General features: G+C 43.9%; 1 long non-coding RNA gene across 1 annotated transcript in view; it reads right to left on the reverse strand.

The window, feature by feature from the left end:
* Positions 1–24,630, reverse strand: part of LOC146863785 (uncharacterized) — a 123,021-nt gene that overhangs the window by 2,028 nt on the left and 96,363 nt on the right. Inside the window, exons 3-5 of the long non-coding RNA XR_014969239.1 lie at positions 3,028–4,983; positions 2,543–2,982; positions 438–1,838 (exon numbers count right to left, since the gene is read on the reverse strand). This is a non-coding gene — a long non-coding RNA (uncharacterized LOC146863785). The remainder of the gene's footprint in view (positions 1–437; positions 1,839–2,542; positions 2,983–3,027; positions 4,984–24,630) is intronic.

Here is a 24,630-nt window from a genome sequence, read left to right on the forward strand (position 1 = left end):
ACATTGACACCCTGTTGCACCCCTGATTCGGCCATGTGTGCACATGTGGCACACATACATGCCCTAAGGGCATGTATGTATGCCACATTGCACACTGCTACGCGCGTAAAAATGCCTAAACACATACATTAATTATTTACCACCAACTATAAGTTGGTGGTAAATACCGACTCTGAAACACACCCACACACTCCCCCTACATCTCGATTTTGGTTTCGGAATTTACCGAATCGGTAAAATTACCGATTCGGAAAAGTTACCGATTCGGTAACATTACCGATTCGGTATTATTACCGAATCGGTAATTTTACCGATTCGGTAAATTCCGAAACCAAAACTTGTCCCCCTACATACCAATAGCCAAAATACCGGTCGGTAACGGTATAATTACCGAAAATCGGCCGTTACCGACCGGTATTTGGCTACCTACATGAGGCCCCTAGTGAGTTAAGCGCTGGGATGCCTCCGGGTAGCTACGCGCTATATAAGACTGTAATCATTCATTCATTCATGGCCCTACCCATAGTCCTCATAAGTGGCCGCCTTATATTTCTACAAAATGAAACACTGATCTTCTGTAACCACTTTTTCTAGAATGGAACTAATGAAAGGGTGGCCGGTCTGGGAGTCCTAAACACTAGTGTGTCTGGAACCATCCTTTTGAGAAGCAGAGGTGTGATTGGCTGCTTCAGACAACTTAGAACTGATCCTTATGGGAGGCACAACCTATATTTGTCTTATTGCGAGAAAGCAGCATGGGGGTTTTCACACTGGAAGCCGTGCAACCTACCACTAGTTGATTAGATGCTTTGATCTTTGCGGCTAGTCCAGTGATCTCTTTGGCCATAATTTGCAAAGATTTTGTGTCGGGTTTGCGTTACGTTTTTAATGCAAACCCAACGCAAAACCGTTCTAGAGATTTGCAGATCAACATGAATTGGTATTTGCGTTGATTTGTCAGGAAACGTAACGCAAACCAGCGCAAAGTACTGCTTTGCATTGCTTAGAGTCAAGGGGAAGTTACACGGGTGGTACATGGGCGTTCCTGTGCAACCACCCACGCCCTTTGGCACAAAACTGTTTATACTTATATCCGTAGACCGGGTTTTATGCCAAAAAACAATGCTGCTGTTTTCATTTTTCCTTTCTTTTCTGAATTTGCATGTGTGCTGCAGTGTACAGCACACATACAAAAGTAGGAAACATTTTAAAACTTGTCTAGTCTTAGGGTTTTGTACTGGAAGGGACCCCTCCCACTACAAAACCTATGCTAGACTCACGCCTATGTCCTTGCACCTGGGCGCAAAGGTGTGTGCGTGGCCACAGCAGTAAAATTCTGTGCCAAGGAGAGGGGAGGAGAGTGCCATATCTCGGTAGATATGGTGCTCTCCTGCTCTGGCCTTGTCACGCAACACTGAGTGACACCTTTGTAAATCTGTGCCTTTGTCTTACACTGGTCTGAGAGGAGCAGACAAAGACTGTAGCATAGGATGTATGTATGTATGGTTTTTTTCATTTGAAGAACAGCAGCATATCTTTTTAATGTTGTTAGGTAGCACAGATATGTTCTTCTGACTAATATATTTAATGGAAATTGCTAAAGATTGTCTTTATCTGGGTTGGTGCCACACTGATGCATTTGGTGATGGCTTTATTTATTATTGCGACTGTTTCATGTATGGTGACTACCTCCCTTCAGGTCCTTATGGACACTGTTTCAACTTTGGTACTTTCTTGTAATAATCTAATCCAATTGGTGTTGTCGGCTCTTTTACTTCCATTGAACTAATCAGACTAAGGCACCTGAAAACTATGATTTGTAGGTGAAAAGTTCAGTGCTGGAGACAATGGGCCTCATGTAGGTAGCCAAATACCGGTCGGTAACGGCCGATTTTCGGTAATTATACCGTTACCGACCGGTATTTTGGCTATTGTTATGTAGGGGGACGAATTTTGGTTTCGGAATTTACCGAATCGGTAAAATTACCGATTCGGTAATAATACCGAATCGGTAATGTTACCGAATCGGTAACTTGTCCGAATCGGTAATTTTACCGATTCGGTAGATTCCGAAACCAAAATCGAGATGTAGGGGGAGTGTGTGTGTGTGTTTAAGAGTCGGTATTTACCACCAACTTATAGTTGGTGGTAAATAATTAATGTATGTGTTAATGCATTTTTACGCGCGTAGCAGTGTGCAATGTGGCATACATACATGCCCTTAGGGCATGTATGTGTGCCACATGTGCACACATGGCCGAATCAGGGGTGCAACAGGGTGTCAATGTGACACCCTGCCACCCTTGTATGTGTTCCCCCCATTACCGAATCGGTATTTACCGATTCGGTAATGAGGCATACCTTCCCATCAATGGGAAGGTATGCCTCATTACCGAATCGGTAAATACCGATTCGGTAATTACCGAATAGTAACGAATCGGTAAAAAATACCGACTCATTACCTACATACGAGTTACCACTTCTAAAATACCGATTCGGTATCTTTCGGTATTTTAGAAGTGGTAACTGGTATGCTACCTACATGAGGCCCAATGTCTCTAATGACCTGGACAGTGGTGGCCACCCTAGTGCCATGGGATCACCTCCCAAGTCTCGGCAATCTCCTTCTTCGACTCAGAAAGCAAAGTAAGGCATCATTGTTCCTCTTTCAAAGACTGATATTTCACATTTTCCTCCTTCATTTCAATACATTGCTGTTGGTGATAAGTGTCATCTTTGGTTTTTCCATCTAGCAGGGGAAGTTAATCCAGTTTGATGGATATATATTTTTAAACCCTAGTATGATGTTTGAACCAAGTCTGGTTCCTGACAGCGAGATTATTGCTTTAGTATTTTATGATAATTTTATTCTTTTCAGAAAAGGCAAAACCAGTAAACTGTTACTGGTGTACCCACATATATCATCAGTTGTTACCTACATAGGGGGCATATCTACAAGGCAGCGATAGAAAATTATCGCCGCTTTTGCCGCCGTTTTCGGCCGAAAAGCGGCGATAATTTTATCGCCTAATTAACAAGGTCACGCTAACGCGTGAAACCTTGCGTTAGCGAACGAATTCCTAACGTCCAGCTTTGCATCTCTAATGAGATGCAAAGTGGGCGTTCCTGACCTGACCTGACAGGAGAAATGTCGCTAAACAACATTTCTCCTATCATCAAGCCCCACGCTATGAAGCATAGCGGCAAGAAAAGTAGCGATAACCCCTGTTATCGCTACTTTCCTTACGCCTGCTTCAGGACTGACTTAGCCATGATATCCTATGGAAAGTGGATATCATGGCTAAATTTGTGAGGCCCTATCAACAAGCCAACGCCACACTTCGTAAGATTATCGCTGGGTTTCCAGCGATAATCTCACGTTAGGCAGTTAGCGTTAGGATTTTTATCGCTTTTGAGATAAGAGTTGCTAATAGCACACTATATCAGCGATAAAAATCCACGTTAGCCGGCGATAATTATCCTAGCGCTAAGTGCGCTTAGCGATAATTATCGCCGGATGTTGCTGATATGCCCCATAGTGAAGAACAAAGGAGGAGAAAGTCAGAAGAAAGCCACTCTGACCAGAGTCCAAGCAGTATGATTCCCTGCCAGTGGGTATGCGGTCCCCAAAATGCATGACGTGGTCAGTGGTCAGCAGTGGCCCATGTTTGCCCCTCTGTCACCAAGACTGCAATACGAGGGCGAGTTTTCGATTTCCACTCCATAACTATTCTTTGTTTGATAAGCAATAGCGGCAAATGGATACCTTTATTTCAGTGTTTTGTGCCCTTTGGCAGTAGACTCGGGAGGCAATGCTAGGCTAAGCAAATTCATCTTTCCAGTCAGACTCCTCAGTACCTTTGCCCCTCCCCAAAACGGCTGTGAAACTAAAACAGTTGAAAAAACAGGCAGGCGTCCTGCGACAACCCACTGATGAAATACAAAAATAGGGCAATTGTTCAGACAATAGAAAAGGGGCACAAGTAGGAATTGTTTGATGGATAAATAGGGGAAATTGAGAATGGAGTTTTGAAAATTCAGATACATTGATTTCACATTACTTAAGAAGAAAGCAGAGAAGAAGGCAAAACTGTGAAGTTATGGGAGGGAGCACCAGGATAGACTTGGCTTGACAGAGAAGAAGAAAAAAGGGAAGCAAGGAGCTATAGAAAGTCGAAAGGTATAACAGTGTGAAAGAGAAGGAGTGACAGCCGGAGGACTAGGAAAGGAGGAGTGTAAGAAGGATGGAAAGAGGAAGGGTTACAAAGGATATGCAAGAAGGACTGGAGTGGAGAGCAGAGAAAGGGAAGGTTAGTGATGGACAGTGCGAGAAGACCACTGTGATAGAATGAGGAGAATCAGAGGAAAACAAAGTGACAGACATCCGTCAAATGTAGGGGCTGGAACCATATCAATCAAGATACCAAAATAATACATTGGTGGGAAAGGGGCACGGGGACTAGGAAGTGGTGCCCAGGAAGATGGCAGGTGAAAATACTGGGAAGGTCAGGGTGCGATGAATAGTGGTGTCCCTGTTCATAACTCGTCATGAACAGGGTAGGTATCTTCACTCGTCACATTCACGCGATGGAAATGGAGGTTGCTGGGAATATTGGGCTCGGGGAGGCCATTGGTGTGATTGTAGATCTTGAGTTGGTCAATGAAATTGCTCATTCGGAAGGTATCGTTCGTACAGTGGCTCCCGTAGGGCCTCTGGAAGCCGACATCTATGGTACAGTTAGGATGCCTACATGCAAAATCAATTAAGCGCTGCATGCAGGGGATCTCAGGGCGTCTTCTGCTCACGCACGGAGAGTTCTCAGTGTAGAGATACACATGTGAGTCCCCTCTGTCCAACAAATAAGCCGAAGGACCACGTTCAAGATCGATTATAAGGTCGGCCTCTGTATGACTTCCACCATGGAAGCGACGTGATGAATTCCCCACTTGCCCATCGGTATTGTCCAATCTCAACATGGCCACCTGCCAAAGGGAGAAACAAGAGAAAGTAAATATCTATAGTCTGCTACAGAGAGAAGACATCTTAGGAGACGGCAGTTGTTCCCGTGAAGGAGTCAAGTCAGCATAACCCAGGATTCATGAACTGGCGGACGAAAAAGTGACAGAGTGACAGAGTGTGACATACCCTGATAGAAACTCAGTCAAATATGAATGTTACATTTTTTTCTTGACATATCTCAGTTTACACTAAATGTTACTTTTTTTAAGAACTGCGTCTTGCAAGCCCTGCTAATACCTAGCTAACATATTTACATTGTTGGCATCTTAGGAGACGGCAGTTGTTCCCATGAAGGAGTCAAGTCAGCATAACCCAGGATTCATGAACTGGCGGACGAAAAAGTGACAGAGTGTGACATACCCTGATAGAAACTCAGTCAAATATGAATGTTACATTTTTTTCTTGACATATCTCAGTTTACACTAAATGTTACTTTTTTTAAGAACTGCGTCTTGCAAGCCCTGCTAATACCTAGCTAACATATTTACATTGTTGGCACTTGACCGCATCTAATTCACGTCTGCCCTATTGCTGTAGGTTTGGTTTTGGGTATTTTCAGGAGTTCTAGCATATTAATTGATTTATATAAAGTTATTTCAGACACACATTCCACTGCTGTTCTGCAGAGATCTTACAACTTTGTAAAAATCAATGTGAGGACCCTAGCATAGCTGTTAGTGGCTGACATCTCTTCTGTTGAAGGGCGATGGGCATCTGTTGGAGTTTTACTTGCTTACATGCTTAGATTGTATTTGCAAAACTTGCTTGGATTGCATTAGGCCACAGAAACCAAGTAACTGGGACAAACCAGCCTATGGTTAAAAAACTGTGAAGAGTTTACCATTGCTGTCCTGTGCCTTCTATTGTGGCAATTTGGATTATTAGGACGTCCAAATCAGCTGATCTGTGTTTGTTAGATTAAATAGAGCAGTCCCCATTACTATCTTTCTCATCCCTTCTTCATATGAAACATTCAGTGTGAGGTGTGCTGCATCACATCAGACCTGTATAAACCCTGGTTTCAATTGATTTACTTCTCTATATTCCATTTCTTCTGCCCCCTCCCATTAAAGGAGAAGGGTATACAAACTTGATGATGTAACCTCGAGACACCACAATGACAAGGTCCAAAAGACCTAATTCCATCTTGAGCAGGTCCAACTACATTTTAAGCAGGCTGCCTTTGCTATATTTCTGCAGACTCATTGCCTTGTCCTCTGTTGACATAGATGTAGTCTGTACTTATCATTCCTAGAACTGTGAAAGTGTCAAGTCATTTAGACAATGATATAGGTGGGAACACCTGATGTGACATCAGTCTAGGACATCAGTCTGGGAGAAGTATCTTGTTCTTAATAACTAACGGTCAAACTCTGGCAAACAAGGTCAATAGCCAAAGGAGTATAGTCTGAGTTGACGTGAATTTATCGTATATGTCCATAAAGACGCATTTGAGACTCGCACCTTGATGCACATAAGTTATCTCAGACTTTCCTGAACATATGTCGGAAATACCAATCTCTGATAAGATACAGTATATTAGGGCTGTCACTTGACCACTTGTCAGGAGAGATCCTTCACCCAGATTATTTCATAAAATACCGACAGAGTCTATCTTGACTGCTACCAGTGCACCAAGCAGATGCTGCAACGCTCTTGATGCTGATAACACAGAGGAGAGAAACTGCTGAGATGTGTGGCGAGAGTATGTGGCACAGTGGCCAGAGCTGCCAACTCTGAAGCTGGGAATCTGGGTTTGAGTCTCGGCATTAGCTCAACATCCTGTGATTCTGAGCAAATCACTTAATCTCCTCGTGCCCATTGACAGCGTCTGGATAACCTCATGGATGATAAGCCACGCTACATACATCTACAAACTTTAACTTTCCCGTTGCAGGGGACACTGCCTCCATGACTATGATAACAACATCTATTGATGTAGACAGCTATGCATTGCATTGATTCGCCCTAAGAAAATCTAGCTGCAAGTTATTCTACTCCATGCTCTCCTTGTATAGTGCATAGAAGTAGGTTTTAGGGTGTTAGGTTTTTTAGGTGACAGTTTAACCATGGTAGAAATGTTAATTTTATTCTGGTTGTTTGCAACGCTCATTTGTGCTGTTGTAGCGATAACCTGTGTAGTTATCAGATATATAGATGTGCTAAGGAACAAGTTCACCTTGTTATAATAAAAGCTTTTAATTTAAAGTGTCTATTCTTCTTGGTACTCTGTGTGTGTGATATTGTAAATAGAGAAATAAGTTTGTTTCCAATTACCACAGTGTCCCTATATCCCTCTCTAGGGATTGTAAGTAACCCAAAAGCAATGACACCACTTCAACTATGTATGGGGGGGGGTGTTTCTGCGTGGCTACAATAACCTGGTTTTCAAATTCACCGCTGGTGGATTGAACTGAGCTCACTCATGTCAACCGTGGGTGTGAAAACAAACCTTGTAGGGTTCCACCAGAGTCGTAGTTTACGCAACAACTCTAAGGGCCCATCAATTCATCTTAGGCATCTCCCTAGAAGAAAGGAATCGTATTGCTGTCCACCCACTCCAAGCACCAGCAGTGGACTAGTAGTGCAGTCCGGAAGAAGGCTGCTTCTGGCTTGGCTGTCACTGGAAACAGGACATGTCATCCAGCAGGATGTATATATTGCAGCTAGAAAAATCCTGGCAATATGAATGATATGGAACCAGACCTCAGATCCTGGTCTTTGGGTTTTGGAAGTCATTCTTATAATTTGAATGGAAAGAACAGGCATATTTTTTCCTATTTTTTCTCGGAAGGGATTCTAAATACAAAATGAACTAAGAAATTCCTGACCTCGACAGAGCCCCTAAACCCGGAAACATTTATACCTAAATGGACAACATTTAAATAACTCAACTTACAAAACCTACAAAAATTGTAATAGCAATAAAACACTCTAATTATGTAAATGCTCCTATCCAAGTGTTTCTGAAAGAATCCTGTGCCAAGGACATTACAACTTTGATTTGTTTCAAACCTCATTGAACAAATGATATTAATTCTCCTTATAACTCAAAGTCAGATACCTCAATGCTTAAATAATCAAATGCAAGCCCTAAACTAAAATTCTAGATAAAATCACTCTGGATTCTAAGCTAATCACAGAGCAGAGATGGCTACCACCCACATCCTTAATGATGGTTTAAGAATGCAGGACGACAAATCTATGCTTTCTGGTATTAATAGATTTATCAGCAACAGTTGTTACCACTGACGATGAGAAATTCGGACCTTCTTTTTAGTTCAATGGGAATAGATGGCTTGTTTTTAAAATGGTTCCTTAATCACACCCAGCTTTGAATTTGGGAAAATAGACAACTTTACATCTCAAAATCATCAGCTGTTCTGCGGTGTACCACGAAGATCATCTTCCTTTCCATTCAGCTTTTACATGGAGCCCCTCTTTCCGATGTAACACATGGAAGAAATTAGAATACAGGTTTATGCTGACATGGCATTTGATTTCAATATTACGTGCAGGGGTCCAAGTTAGTAATTAATTCTATCTTAAGACTTATTTTTAATTAATTTGCTTTTTAATTCAATTCGGACCTTAACGTGTATATATTTGACTTATGTGATTTTAATGTTTGATGAGTTTTTATGGTTTTTACAACTCGAAACAAAGACCAAATGTATGAATGAATGTAAACGACATATACAATTTGAGTAACATAGCGGACCCTATAGGAGCACTTTTCTAAGGTTTCTCTTATTGAGGTTTTTGTCTCTAAGGTGCAGTATTTGCCAATTCTTGTTTTATGACTGGATTTTTTTTCGCCTCTTTTTACATGCATATTGATATTTGGATACAATCTCTTTTTAGGATCCTTTTATGTATGTATAATGTCCTTTGCACTGTGCATTTGTATGGTTCATGGAACCGAAATAAAGTTAATAAGATGATCATGATGAATACACCAATATGCCCCAAACACTCCACTTCATGTTAAAATGTCTAAGCCTGCAATTTTTGAGAACCTAAACATATTTTTGAAAAAAACATCAAATTGGATGAATGAATTCACCCTTACATTTAAACACAACCATACATCACCTGTCCAGCACTCACTCCTAACCCAAAGGGAGCTAAACTTCAATGTAGCCTTAGTCATCTTTGCAAAGTGTCTTGCGTCTAAAGTACATCAGAACATCACCATAACCCCAACGCACATCTCTAACGTGGCTGGGGATTGAGAGCAGTAGGAGTCTATATGTTGACCAAAAGTTAATAACACCACAGCAGTTCAAAGAAAAAGAAAGAACATTGCCTTTAGATGTATTTTATACTGAGACATTCTAGCCAAACTTAATTCCCTGACTTTCCTAATGAGCCACCTTCATTGCCTCTACCAGGGGCCATTACTTCTTTAATTGCTCCACGAGGCCTCATAACCAGACTAAATAGATCAATGCAGGAGATACAACAGGCTGCAGAGGGAAGAGCTTTGACCAAATGTGGAGAGGACTAAGGAAAAGTGATAACAGACTCTATATGGCATTACTTCTGTGCACAAACAAGTGAAATTTCAATTAACAGTAGATACAGATTAACACACTTTAAATTCTTGCATCCAAGAATCTATACACCAGCACATTTATACACAATAGAGTTACATGTTGAAGTTTACTGTCCCAGTTGCAGACTGTATACATCTAGCATGGGCCTGCCCGCTGATAGCTGACTTTTGGTTACAGGTGATTGAGACGTTTGAAAAGACGATTGCCCATCAAACTGACACAACACCATTGAATGCATTAAGAGATATGTTGAAGAGATACGCAAAGTGGCAAGACGACAAGCGGTCCCCTGCCTACAGTTAAAAACTAGCTGAACGATGTCATATTTTGCAATGATACTGCGGAAAAATATGAAGAAAATTTGCCACCAATCTCATGACAAAAAGACATTTGGAACCCTCTACACAGCAGCTGAGATACCAAGTGAAGACGATGAACAAGAAGATGAAAGCAACTGATACTTTATCTGCTTATTCATTGTATTAGACAAATGAGATATGCTATTCAAAAACACCATATAGTGCTCACAAGAACTTCTTTTTTTTATAAATCTTTTTTTTAAACACCAAAATAAAACATCAACAGTTGCCGTCAATATACTGTTATGCATGTTGTTACAGCTTTGTATTCACAAGGACAACAGTTCTCCATATTCACTAGTCCCGCTGTTGGTCATGGTCTGCCATTGGCATACAAATCATCCCTCGGTATTTGTTCCGTGCCCCCCAGATCTTGGACCATTTTTGTGGGCAGCCTCTACCCTTATAGACCGCTCTTTCAGCTGGCATACACCAGTCCAAGTCTGTAACCCAGTCTTGATATCTCGGACCAGCCACCTCTCTCCATGCCCTTGCTATGTTACACTTTGCGACCATACATCCCAGGGAAACCCATATTGTTTCTTTAGCAGTTAGGTCCGTTGCATCCCATATATTAAGGAGACACCAACGGGGTGATACATCCACTTTCTTCCCACACAAAACAAGCATTTTTGACGTTATGTTACCCCAGTAAAGCTTACTCAGTGGACATTCCCACCATTGGTGTATAAATGTTCCCTCCTGTCCACAGCTCCTAGGACATAATGGTGAGTTCAGCACACCCATTTTAGCCAACACCACATTGGTATAGTACAATCTGTGCAGGACCTTTAACTGGACTAATTTAAACCTTGAGCGAATCGCCTCTTCTCAAGGGGATGCCAACACTTGTTGCCATTCCTCATCATTCATATCTCCCACATCGTCCACCCATTTTAAACGTATTTTGCCCAACTTTTAATGTATATTATTTAATATTTTCCTATACGTTACAGATATTGCCTTTTTTGGTATATAGTCATCTAATAGTCTATCTTCTAAAGGTGTAGAGGGCAAGAGTTCTGCATCTGTAGGGTGTGCTTTTTATAGTACACTCTGGATCTGGAGGTATCGGAAACATTCCCCCTGATTCATGTCATAGTCTCCTTGGAGGTCCTTGAAGGGAATGATTTTGCCCCCTCCACATTTCTCCTACCCTATTGAGTCGAATCAATTCCCATTTGTCAAATCCTGGAAATCTCGCTAGTACCCCCAGCTGTCCTGTTTCTAAGAGTGGAGTGGCCTTTGTTATCTTGTTAGTCATTCCCAGCTCCTTCAAGGCTATATGCCACAGGGTCACCGTCGTGGAAGTTGGCGTCCTACCCGAAGCACACAATAACTTCTTATACTGATTTTGTCCTTGTCAAAGGCGCTAATGAATCTACGCGACTCCATAAACAATATGCAACAACAGCGTATTAAACTTTTGAAATATACATTTTTTGCAATACCGCTACAGATACCAAGGGCCATATGTATCAAGTTCTGTTTTTGCAATTCTCAAATAGCGATTTTTAGGGAATCGCTATTTGAGAATTGCTAAACGGGATGTAATAAAAAAATTCGCAAATGTTTTGCGATTTCTTAACATTCCTTAATTGCCCCCAGACACTTGGGGGCATATGTATCAAGCCCTTTTCCCGTTCGCAAACGGGCCGATTCTCAGAATCGGCCCGTTTGCGAACAGGAAAAGGCCTTTTGGGATGTATCATCCCAAAAGGGCATCGCAAATTAGAGAATCGCAAATTTGCGATTCTCTATTTTGCGATTGCATTTAAGGAATTGCAAATTGCGATTCCTTAAATGCAATGTAACAAGCATCCAAGTTGTGCGATTTCTCCTTAAGAAATCGCAAATTACCACCAACTTCAAGTTGGTGGTAATTTGCGATTTCTTTGAAAGATGCACTTTTTGGTATCTTTCAAAGTGCCATGTGGCGCACATACATGCCCTTAGGGCATGTATGTGCGCCACATGCGCACACATGCTCATTTCAGGGGTGCATCAGGGTGTCCTTATGACACCCTTGCACCCTTGAAATGATTCTCAATTTGCGATTCTCTAATTGCGATTCGCTAACTGAGAATGTCTTCTCATTCATTCCTATGGGCCTCCTGGCCCATAGGAATGAATGGGAAGGTATTCCTTAATTGCGATTAGCAATTTGCTAATCACAATTAAGGAATGCTAAGAAATCGCAAAACATTTGCGAATTTTTTATTACATCCCGTTTTGCAATTCTCAAATAGCGATTCCCTAAAAATCGCTATTTGAGAATTGCAAAAACTGAACTTGATACATATGCCCCTGACTCACATGATGAGGCAAATGCTGGGCTAGGAAAATATGTACAGCATAACTGAACTGCACAAACGTACCCTAGCATTATGGCGCTCCTTGCAAATTGTACTCCAGGACATGTCATTACTTTGGTCCAATGTATGGACACATGGCTGCTGATGTTGGTTGGCCTAAGATGTATGCACTAACTGGTTAAAATAAATAAAAAGTGGCCAAAACTGCTCATCGCTTCCAGCTACTAAGGAAAGTGAAACCATCCATTCTTCATGAAGATCTTAGGACCACTGCTCTACCATTGTCAAAGAAATGCCTTAAACTTAGGGCTTCCCATCAACGCCCAAGTGCCACTCATATCTACGATATATGCAACTGCAAGGCTTGCTAAGGGGAAAATAAATCAGACTGTATCACCTCTATACTGAGTGAACTCCACTATCTCTCCCTGGAGCGCAGAGTACAATTTAAGATAACTTGTGTATAATATACTGCTAGCCACATAGACCATCTTAAAAGACAAGCCATTTGTCAATGGAAGAGAAAGAAGCAGTAGGAACAAATCTTGATTGATGCTGCAGATTCCAAGAGTAAGTAAACCCAAAACTCTAAACTACGCCTTTTCTGTAAGGGGCCTAGACTCTGGATCACTCAAATCTTCCTGAAGATACTAGACCTAGACCAACGACATCTGAAGACCTTCCTTGGTACGGCTCCACCTGTTCTCTCCACTTCATCTACACTATCTCTACTCTAACTCTCCCACCTACTTTGCCTCACCTGGATACAATAGACCCCTGTTCCCCCTCCTTTATGTTACAGTATAGCTAAAATGACCTCCTCTTGCCTTCATTGCATTTTGCATTTATGTGGCTGCGACACATAAATATGTTTAGTATAATATATATTTTTCAAGTTTTCAAAAGTGGTCTTGGTCACATCATCCAGGGTGGGACTAAAACTATTTTAGCCCCTCAAATAGCACATGGAGCAAATGATGCTTCTGAGGGGTATCAGCTTCCCAATCATGGACTCTGATGTTGCACCTGGATGCTGACTAAGGGCCTCCAGTGAAAGCTGCAGCTCAATTGAACCCAAAGGTTGTGAATCAGGTTCTCTACTTGTTCCTTTGCAGCCATCAGACAGTCAGTCTCTGCATCAACTGATGCGGGTTGGGAAGACCATCTTTAGCGACAAGACAATAGAGTCATATAGATCGCAGTCAGCAAGGATAACAAGGAACCAGCACAAAGCTTTTAAGGACTTTTCTTTAAGTTTTAGTAGCAAACAAGTCATGTAACACAGCATATAGTGCATATCAATATCAGTACAGATGACATCTTAAATATTATACAGAGGGGTCATGTCAAGTCATTAAGTCCAAGGGTCAGTCTTTCGGGGCACCACCATATTTATTTACAATTATATATTAAGGCAATTAACATTTTCTTAAAGCAGACCCCTCATCCAACCCACAGTACCCCCCCCCCCCCCAGCCACTCTCTAGCAGCACATAAGAAGACATGGGCACAGAGGGTTGTATCCTCTGGAAAAGTAAAACCTGTTTTGTAACTCATGGGTGACTGACAAATTTGTGCCTTTGCAAAAGCAGTGAGTAACGAATCAGACAAAGCTAGCACAGTGTTTTAACAAAGAGCTGAAGGAGACCAAACTCGAATTGCTCCAGATTGAATGTCAATAGTTTAGTATGTACCAAGAAGAGTGAAACATTTAATTTAATGAGGGGCTAGTAGTATATAAAGCTAACTTAACCCCGGTGAAATCCAGATATTACACTAAAAGGATCATGGAAGCAACAAATAAGCTGAAAGGAACTTCCAAGATACTAGAAGACCTCACCTCTCCTAAAAAGGTAACCCCAAAGGTGTGAGTCTCTCAGGATCTATGTGACAAACCTAACTGTATCTTTATAGGCAAAATAAAGGTAATCAATGACAGTATTGCATCTATCCATTATGAGTTCTCGGAGCCTAACAGTATAACATTAACTAGCTTCTCTGGAACTGACATATTGAGGGAGCTAATTGCTACGGTTAAAACCTAATGAAGTAATTCCTTTATTGATAAAACAAGAGTGGACCCAATTGTATTGAAATATTACAGTCCAATTCCATTGCTCACATTTCCAGCTAATTTATTTGAGGCCCATGTTGCCCAAGTATTATGTAGATATCTACAAAGAACTGTTTGTCTACATTCTGTTCAATCTGGATTTAGACCCTCTCACAGCACAGAGTTGTGAGCAGATCTGTTGTGGATGAAATAAGAAGGGAAGAGGCTCAAGGCAGAGATGTCGAACTGGTTTTGTTAGGCCAGTCTGCAGCTTTTGACACGGTCGATCATAAGATTCTGATCGACTGGGTAACTGAGGCAGGTCAACACCTTAAATTGGGCCAAATTCTTTCTAGAGAATTGGCTGCAGTCCGTAGAATTAAGACCTTTTTTTACAGAAGTGACTGAATTAGAATGTAGGGTTCCCCAAGGCTCATTGCTGTTGACTCACCTATTCAATCTGTATATTATCAATCAAAGCTTTATTTCGACATATAATATCATAAAAGCACAATTATACATAGAACACAATTCATAAAGATACATATTAATAACATGTCGTAAAAGAGTCTTTTTAAATACAATAAATATATTAAAAATGTATTAAACTTTGACAGCTTTGTGAATAAGACAAAATAATCAACTTGATCTAGTTATCTTCTGCCTAATCAGCCATGCCCAGCCTAAGAACTTGGCCACCCCGCAGACTATGGTAGTATTAGCGTCAGTCTTAAGGATTCTCAATGCAGCAAGGTGGTCCCTCGTTCCTAGCTGCAGACAAACGGGCTTAAGCCATTTCTTTCTGGGTTTTGCATATGCTGGGCAAACAAAAAAGAAATGGGAAATATTCTCAATAGCGCCCGAACAGTCTGGGCAATCCAGAGGAGTCTTGTGTTGAGGATTCCACTTGCTGGCACGGTCGCGAAGGGGAAGAGTCCCAAGCCTAAACTGAATAAAGAGTGATCTGTCCTTGGGCTTCGTAATGAAGTCTAGATAGGGTTCCAGATGGGGCGTAAGCTTATGCTGGCGAAATACCTCAGTCAGTCTGCCAGGGTTTGGGTCTCTCAACTCCTGTGCATCAACCCATGCCCAAAAAGCTCTTTTGGTTTCTTCCTTGTATAATGGTGCCCCAAAATCCCGATCGGTTGTGAGGCCTGTTGCCACCAGAAGCTTCTTGATATTAGTAAGCCAACCAATGTTGTGGGCACCTTGAAGATTCATGACCTCTCTTAGGCCGTCAGAATAACTAGAGAGCTCAGGGGTGCGCCACAACCACGCCCAATATAAAAGAGGACGTAAGGTGGCTAAGTCTCTAATGGAGCGCCTACCAAAATCACTCAATAGTGGTTTAGTCGGGGTTCCCCTTGGGAGTGATACAAGCTCCCTAAAGAACTTGTTTTCTCCGGTAACAAGGGCGTCTACACAACAAAAGCCCCATAGTTCTGCACCATAGAGAGCACAGCCTACCGCCTTTGCAGCATATATATCCAGGACTGGGGCAATGGGTTTGGTAGTGGACGCACGTAGTTCCCTTCCTAAAGCTCCTACTACCCGCCTATGGTTTAACACCATTTTATCAATGTGAGGCTGCCATTTAAGTTTGTCAGAGATTCTGATCCCCAAGTAGTCAAACTCTTTAACACGCTCGAGTGGTTTCCCATCCAGAGTCAAGGTGGATCTGAAGGATCTGGTTGGGTTAAAATAGAGGAGTTTAGTTTTAGAGGTGTTGATGACAAGACCCCTCAACTTACAAAACAAAGAGAAGCGATCCAATAGCTTCTGCAATCCTGCTGGTGTTTTTGATATTAGAAGCGTGTCATCCGCAAAGAGTAGAGCGGGAACTTTGCCACCCGCCAGAGCAGGGACGTCAGCATTAGCTTCAAGCAGGAAAGAGACTACACCATTCACAAAGAGTGTGAAGAGTGTGGGAGCCAACACACAACCTTGACGAACCCCTCTGTTCACCGGGATTTTATCAGTTTTTTGCTCCTGAGACCCCCATCTAATGCGAGCAAAATTATCTTCTTGCATTCGAATGAGAAGGTTCAGGATGTATGGTGGGATCCCCATCTCCTCCAGAATCAACCACAAGCGATCACGGGGGACCAGATCAAAGGCGGTCTTGAGGTCAATGAACGCCAGGTAAAGGGCGCCCTTGCTGATAGTGACCACCTTCCAGTATAGGAGCACTAGCCTAAATGCCTGGTCGATCGTGCTTGTGCAGGCTCTGAAGCCTGCCTGGAACTGTGTAATAATATCATTGTCATCCACCCAAGAGTGGATCCTCTCCAGGAGGACCCTACCAACCAACTTCTGTCAAGTATCTATAAGACTAATTGGACGGTAGTTGGCTGGGTCCCCCCTGGGGCCCCTCTTGTAGATGGGGATTACTTCAGCTCCCTTCCAAGACTCCGGTACTGGTGAGCCTTCCAGCAAAGCGTTGATGAAGATCACGAAATACGCGGCCCATCCATCAATATTGGCTTTGAATAAGTCACCCGGGATGTCATCTGGTCCCGGGGCCTTAGCGGGTACAATCTTATTAATAGCTATCTCGACCTCTCTCTTCTCTATCCTGGAAAATAAGAACTGATCAGGATGAGTGGCTGTGGTCCCCGCTCGGATGCAAGGGTCCCCCATTTGCTCCTCCTCTACATATAGTTTCCTGAAATGGTCAAACCATTCCCTGTCCGTAATATGGTTGGGAATTTGGTCCAGTTCGTGGCTGGTGGATCTTCTCACTATAGACCAAAAGAGCTCGCCATTCTTTGAGTGACTCGCGGTTTTTAAACTATCCCAGCGCAGCTCTTCCCATTCCTTGTTGGCAGCTGCGAGGGCCTGCCTGTATTGCAATCTTGCTTGCCGGACCTCACCCGGGTTATTAGATTTAATAGCAAGGACCAGGCTATCTTTTTTCAATCTGCAGCCCTTATTAAACCACTTATTTTCTGACTTGGCACTTGGTTTGCATTTTTTGCTATGGTCAAGAAACAAGGTGCCGATCGAATCAATAGTTTCCTCAAAGACTTTAACTACAGCAGCAGGGCCAACCTTATCCCTGGAAACTGTGGAAAGCCTGAGAGTCTGGTCAGCAAGGATTTCTTCAAGAGTGGTTAATTTTGAGTTACACAGAATAAATTTGGGCCATTTGAGGAACCTGTTGCAGTCAGATGGCAGAACTGCCTTGGATAACATTTGCGTTCCAGATGGAGGGGTTTGCTCTTTCCTGTGCCACATCTCCAGCATATTGAGGGACAAGGGGTTATGGTCACTGTTAATTGTTGGTATGATAGTCATATCAACAACGAATTTCCACGCCCTCCTGTCAACCAGTATGTAATCAATTCTGCTTTGGCAAGAGACCCTATTAAAAGTGTTTGCACCCGCTGGGTCAGAGGTTGTACGCCCATTAACAGCTCTTAGCCCAAATTCTATCACTAGAGCATTTATTTGGATTACAACCGGTGATCATCTCTTTACAGGTTTAAGTAATAGTGAGGGAATACCCCATCTAGCATCCTCATCGTGTGTTCCCAGGATGTCATCTGTGGCAAGCGGTTCGAATGAGCAGTTAAGGTCGCCGGCAACAAAGAAAAGGGAGTCAGAAGGACAGGAATAAAGCATATCTGAAAGAGCTGTGATAGTGGGAGATTTAGCGCCCTCTTGGGTTCCTCGGGCATAAACATTAAAAAATTCCCATGTATAGTTGCGCTTAGTACACTTGATGGTGAGTCTCATTACATCTGGTGTAGAACAGCTATTAAGGATAATCCTAAGGTTAAGTTCTGCCCTAACCCATACCATAAGTCCGCCAGAAGGGCGGCCGCGACCTATCGAGGTAGCTGGTACAAAAAAGCAAAAGAACCCCGGCTTGTATAATGGCTCGAGGCTCCAGGTTTCCTGGAACAAGCATAAATCATATCCCTCGATAAAGTCATTCCAATCTGGAAGAGAAAGCTTGCTACGCAGACCTGCCACGTTCCAAGAAACAAGCTTAAGGTGACTAGAGGAACCATCCCGGAGAATTGGAACGCTTAGGGGATGGTCCTGATGATAATCAGTAGTGTTAATAGGCCTCTGAGGTGAAATGACCAAAGTAGATAGTTCCGGACCACCCGGATGCTCTGGTAATATAATAGCATCAGGTATGCAGCAACCTGGGGGAGGCGAGGGACTACTTGGTATACCTCCTCTGCCCTGCAGTCAGTCAACAGCCTCTAGACTACTAAACCGATTTTGCATAAAGATACAGTCTAAGGGTGATGGGGGTATGGACCAACCCCCTTGTGGCAATCCCCTCCTATTCCGGTGAACAAGTGTCCACCCATCCGATGTTGTGGCAAAATGGCCAGGGGGATAAAAATAGGTCAAAGGAAGGGCACTAATGGATGCTCCTGAGCTAGGATGTCTCCAGTTGCAAATGTACTCAACTATTTTGGGGTCGTCGAAGTTGATTAGAATGCAGTCCCCCCTTATGTTCTTCACCAAATGGCCTACCCATGGGACCCTCCTAACCATGAGTATCTTACAGGCTTTGTGCATTGGCAATGGTCTGTTTTTATTGAGCCAATGCACAACCCTGTTCCTCAGAGTTATGGGGGGCTCAACTTCATATTTACCCAGTTCGGGGACCCCTGTTAGAATTATGACAAATGGGGAAACTTCAGGTGGCAGGTTTGGAATGTTTTCCCACCTTGGGGTCTGGGATATAGAGATCCTAGCATCCTCTTTTGGCTGGGTTATGTTGTGCTGGGCGGGTTTCATGTGATCGAGGACTGCTGTGGGCTTGTTAGCTACAGTTAGAGCCTGATGGTCTGAGGACACTGCTAACTGATCTTGGGGAGCAACCGGGACTTTTTCTACTCTAGTATAATCCGATGTTTTCGGAGCCCCAGATTGGTCAGTGTTGTTTAAAGAGTCAATAAATCCCCCAAGACCTTTTTCAATCCTAAGTAGCTGTTGTTCGATCTTGTGTATTCTATCCTCCACAGGGCGAAGGAGAAGCCTAATTGCATCATATATGTTGGATAACTCAGGAGTCCTTCCCTCATCCCTATCTACTTCACTTGTCCCCCCACTAACATCCTGGTGCACCATTCTAGTGGGTAATGAGTGGACTGGGGATGCAACTTTATTTGCTAGTACAGCCAAAGTGGGCTGCTCCAAGGAAGCAGGGGTCATCCTATGGTTTCTGGTGTGGCTCACAGGTTTTTGTTTTCTTCTGCCGATCTTGCCCTTCCCACCATTAATGAAGGTACACCCTTGTTTGTTTTTAGGAATTGCCCCAGGATGCCTCTCACGCAGTTGCCTAGTGCTAGGCTCTGGTACTGTGCTAGAGGCAGACGGCAACAAGCAAGGAGAGATCAACAATGAGTCAGAGACCGTGGACTGTTCTCCCAAGGAAACATCAACTGTTCCACTGGGTAACAAATCCAGGGCCAAGGAATCAACATCAAAGCATGTAGTAGCAGCACCATTAGAAGCTTGTTGTACAGGGGAGCGCGCATTAGCAATATGGCCCATTGAGGACCTCCTGGCCGCCGCAAGGTCCTGTGAGACTCGGCGTTCCAGCAGCGTAATTTCTTGGTCAATGACACAATTAACCTTAGTTATGAATTGATCCATAGTTCCAGTAAGGTGTACATTGGCCACTCTACCTTTAGTATCTTTCGGTGGCATATTAGAAGCCGGGAGGTCAAGATAACAAGTTTAGGCACAATGGGCTTCACAAGTCGGGCAGAAACCGGGCGAAGCAAAGGAGAGAGATAGAACCATCCAACTGTACAACCTCAGCAATATATCCCTAACATTAACTCTCATACAAATGAAGAACAACAGTACCTTAACACTTACGCTGGGGATGCGTCGTTAGGGGGGTCGCCCAGTCCATTCCTGGCAGTGACGGGCAAGGACGGGCCCGCCCTTGGCCCGGGCTTCGCCCGGGCGCCGCCTGCGCACGTCCCACGCTGCGGAGTAGTGAAAGCGTTTTTATTCGCCCCCGGCGCTGCCTGTAGGCGTCAGAGGCACGCGCCGTGGGGCTGCTGGGGGATGTAGTTCCTATCCGCCGTTCCCCTCACGGTCAAGGTGGCAACCAAAGAATTGCAGGGTGAGTTGCTGCTGGGCACGAAAGTCGGCCGTTTCCCTCACGGCTTGTGGTCAACTGATGATTATTTTTCTAGCGTGTCCCGCGCTGCGGAGTAGTGAAAGCGTTTTTATTCGCCCCCGGCGCTGCCTGTAGGCGTCAGAGGCACGCGCCGCGGGGCTGCTGGGGGATGTAGTTCCTATCCGCCGTTCCCCTCACGGTCAAGGTGGCAACCAAAGAATTGCAGGGTGAGTTGCTGCTGGGCTCGAAAGTCGTCCGCTTCCCTCACGGCTTGTGGTCAACTGATGATTATTTTTCTAGCACGTCCCCTTGGGCAGTCTCTTCACTGTGGTCTAGCCTGGGCGGGGGCTTCTAAGCACTGTGAAGAGGATTAGCACGGTCGATCATAAGATTCTGATCGACTGGGTAACTAAGGCAGGGCAACATCTTAAATTGGGTCAAATTCTTTCTAGAGAATTGGCTGCAGTCTGTAGAATTAAGACCTTTTTTTACAGAAGTGACTGAATTAGAATGTAGGGTTCCCTAAGGCTCATTGCTGTTGACTCACCTATTCAATCTGTATATTAATCCTTTGATAAAGGCATTGGGAACATCAGATTGTAGTGTACATAATTATGCACTAGTAAGATGGCCGACGGAGCAGGAGCTCCTCCAGTGAGCTCCTGAGGAAAGGGATAGCCATCAGCATTAATCCCTGCTAAACCCAGTCTTTCGAGCCAAACAAACGAACCAAGCAACATATAAGAGGAATTCTAACATTTCTGTACCTTGGGCCTGGATTGCTGCAACACAGAGGTCACTGGATACGACGACGCCCGTGCTCCGGCCTCTGTCTGCTGACCCCGGACCAGCACTACAGACTGCAGGAGTATAACATCTCTATACCTATGGCCTGGATTTCTGCAACACGGAGGTCACTGGATCCGACGACCCCCGTGCTCCGTCTCTGTCTGCCGGCCCCAGACCAGCACTACAGACTGCATCGGCAGGATCCCTCCGAGGCTGCTCTCTCTCCCAGGCAGGTCGGGCGGACGCCGATTTCGCTACAATCAGACTGGGAGTGGAGCCCAGTCCCGCTCACTCCTCCACTTCCACCCTCTACATCACGTTGGAGTCCTCCGTTATGGGAAGTATGTTGCCCTAGCAGCAGGTTTGCTGCCGCACAAGGAGGTGAGCCCCGGGTGGAGAATCAGACTGGAATTCGCCATCCCGTACTACACTACATGCCAGAGAACTCGTCCGGCCTCCCCGTCCTGGGACTACACTGTCAGACGACCTGCCATGATCCGGCCACAACCGAGAGGCCCCCCATCGCCCCGCGAGTTCATTGCGGGTCCCCCAGAGCCTTTTGGCTGCGGCAGGTTCCGGGTCTTGGAGGTGGCAGCTTCGCCGTGCCAGCGTATCACCGGAGGCGACACGCGGAGCCCAAGAAGAGCGGCCGACAGATGCTCATGTCAGCAAAATCAACCAAAGGGTGCATCTCTGCAGGGATTGACCGCATCATTCTTCCGATTGTCGCTAAAATACTGGCACACCGCTACACTCTCCCCTTAATACAGCAGGAGGAGAGACGACTGGCACTGCTGGGGATCCTGCTGAGAAAATGGATTCTCCGGTTTCCCGTGAGGCCTGCTGACGATTGCAGGGCCCAGGAACAAAAAAGGTATAAAGTTATAAAGCTGGTTAAAGTCATAAACACTGAGTTGAGGAGTCTGGATGCAGCCTGCCTGACTTTAAAATGGCAGCCGCTGCTGACTATCAGATCTAAAGGTGCAGTGTTGCAATGCAATGCAGAGAGTATACAGCAACTTTCGTCTCCTTTTCCTTTCTTTTTGCACACGTGTTGCTTTCTTCTTTTGCCTTATTGCCCCGGCCATTTTGAGCAAAGGATTGCTCCCTCTTAATGCCTCAACTCGATCTCCAAAATAGTAGCTACCTGGAAAGGGCAATAGAAAGAGGACTGTGCAATAGAATCTAACAAGGGCCTACATCTACTAGATGAGCTTAGACCAATAAGACGGCAGCCATCTTGGAATGACTCTCTATAGCTTCCAATGAATGGAAATGTGGATTGTAAAATAACATGGAATAGCACTTTTTCCATACGCCGTAACCAAATGCTATAGTATTAAATAAATTATATTCCAGAGGAGGATAATTCCCAAACGATCACGTACTTAAGATATTAAAAGATAGCAAAGCCATTAGCAGTAACCACAGAAAGACCCAGGGGGCAAAGAGATACATCAGAGGGGGCCACAAGGAAACAAAGGAGAGGAGAGACACCTACAGGAACGACAGTAGACCTGTAAACCTCCAGAGACAGGTAATGGTCTAGAGTATACATCAAAGTGAGGTCACCACTGCAGGAACACCCCGGAGAATTATTACCACCATCAGTAAATATGGCCGGAACCAATTTAAAACCAACAGGCATTAACTCTTATGTAATAAAGTACCCAACTAACCTATCTAAGAATGCAGCCAAAAAATTCAAACACAATCTAATTAGAAAAAACCCAGACACGCTGATCTCTGACCCCTCCTTTAATCTAAACAAAGGCATTATTGTAAATAACTTGATATTTTCCACCAGAAAAACGGCTAAATGGCGTGCTGTCATTACAAAGATGCTCAACATAAAAATATAAGCAATATCCCACATGGTACCAAACTATTGATCATCCCGTCACCAAGATTAAGAGCGGATCTATGCATAACTATCTACAAGAACGGTATTGTGCTTATACAAGCAGCCAACAATGAGTTAGAAAAGTTTGACAACCTGCTTTCAACCTTAAAAGAGTGTGTAGATAACACAAGGTCTCAACAACACATGACCACCCAAGCAGCCACCCTATCCACCGCCAACACTACTACCACAGACGTCATAATACCTAGAGAACCTCAAGAACCACAACCCACAATGTTGAGAGGAGACTCAACTTTGACAGGAGGCACATTGTACGGGAGTGGTACAGTTATAGGAGAAGAATATCTACTATATGCTAATACCGCCCGGCGCCATTACATTGGGAAGAATCAGCGCCTCTCCCCTAGGATTTGATTTCTCCCACACGTAGGCCATTCAATGGGAGCCTCCATCCAGAAATAAAGGATATGGAAGCTAACACCTCTTCCTTCCCTCCTCTACAACAGTACAAATTGCACCTGTGACCTTACGGAACTCATATCCCCCTAGTTTGGTATCAAGATCACAGAACAAAGGGAGCGCATCTCACTTCACACAAAGAGGAGGCACAGACACCCGAACTAATAACAAAATAAGGAACAATGAAAAAGTCACAGATCTAAAGCACCGGGACACAAACAAAACTCGAAATAGGCAGATGCGTACTCCTAATATATCACCCCAGACTCAGAGAGAAAACGAAGCTCTTCAAACCCAAGCGGGCAATATGTCACAGGACATTCTAAGCGCACTGCAAGTTATGGAAAAAATACTAGAAATCACTGTAAGCACTCACTCCAAAGTTGAGCTCATCCAAAAATGTATGCATGATATTCAAGGAAAGAGTAGAGAGACAGCCATGCCATTAACAAATAGGTATAATCGACCATACAGAAATCTTAAATGTTTATCGGATGATGAAACCATAACCCTACTCCGGTCATATGAGTCTAAAGCCAGCAGCAGAGGAGAGGAAATTAGATCAGTCCCGATTGATGCAAATAGAACAAGTCCAGCTAACCGCCACTACGCAAGAGATGAACTCTAGTAGCTCAGGAAAACCACTGCTATGCCTACTGCTCAACTGTCGGTCCGCAGCAAAATATGCCTCAGACATAGCTGCCCTCATCGTTAGCCAGGAAGTTGACGTGACAATCCTACCAGAAACATGGCTTATGGAATCCTCTTCCCCATACATGGATCTACTGGTGCCCCCTCATTATAACATTATGAGATTAGACAGATGGCGGTATAGCCTGCATACACTGATCTGGTATAGAGGTCAGCCAATTACAATCAGACCCTCTCGAATCATGTGAAAACCTAGTCTCGGTTTAAGAACTGCAGATAATCAAAGGTGCAAATTGCATGCGCTTTACCATCCACCAGGAAATAATGCTACACTAATAACATATTCCTAGGCAACTTTAATTTACACTGGGACGACAATAATGACAAACAGGTCAACACACTTAAAGACTTTTTAACGGATCTAAACCTTACTCAAGCCTGCACACAACCAACACACT

Source organism: Triturus cristatus, chromosome 2_1 (genome assembly GCF_964204655.1).
Source record: "Triturus cristatus chromosome 2_1, aTriCri1.1, whole genome shotgun sequence".
NCBI classification, from domain to species: Eukaryota; Metazoa; Chordata; class Amphibia; order Caudata; family Salamandridae; genus Triturus; species Triturus cristatus.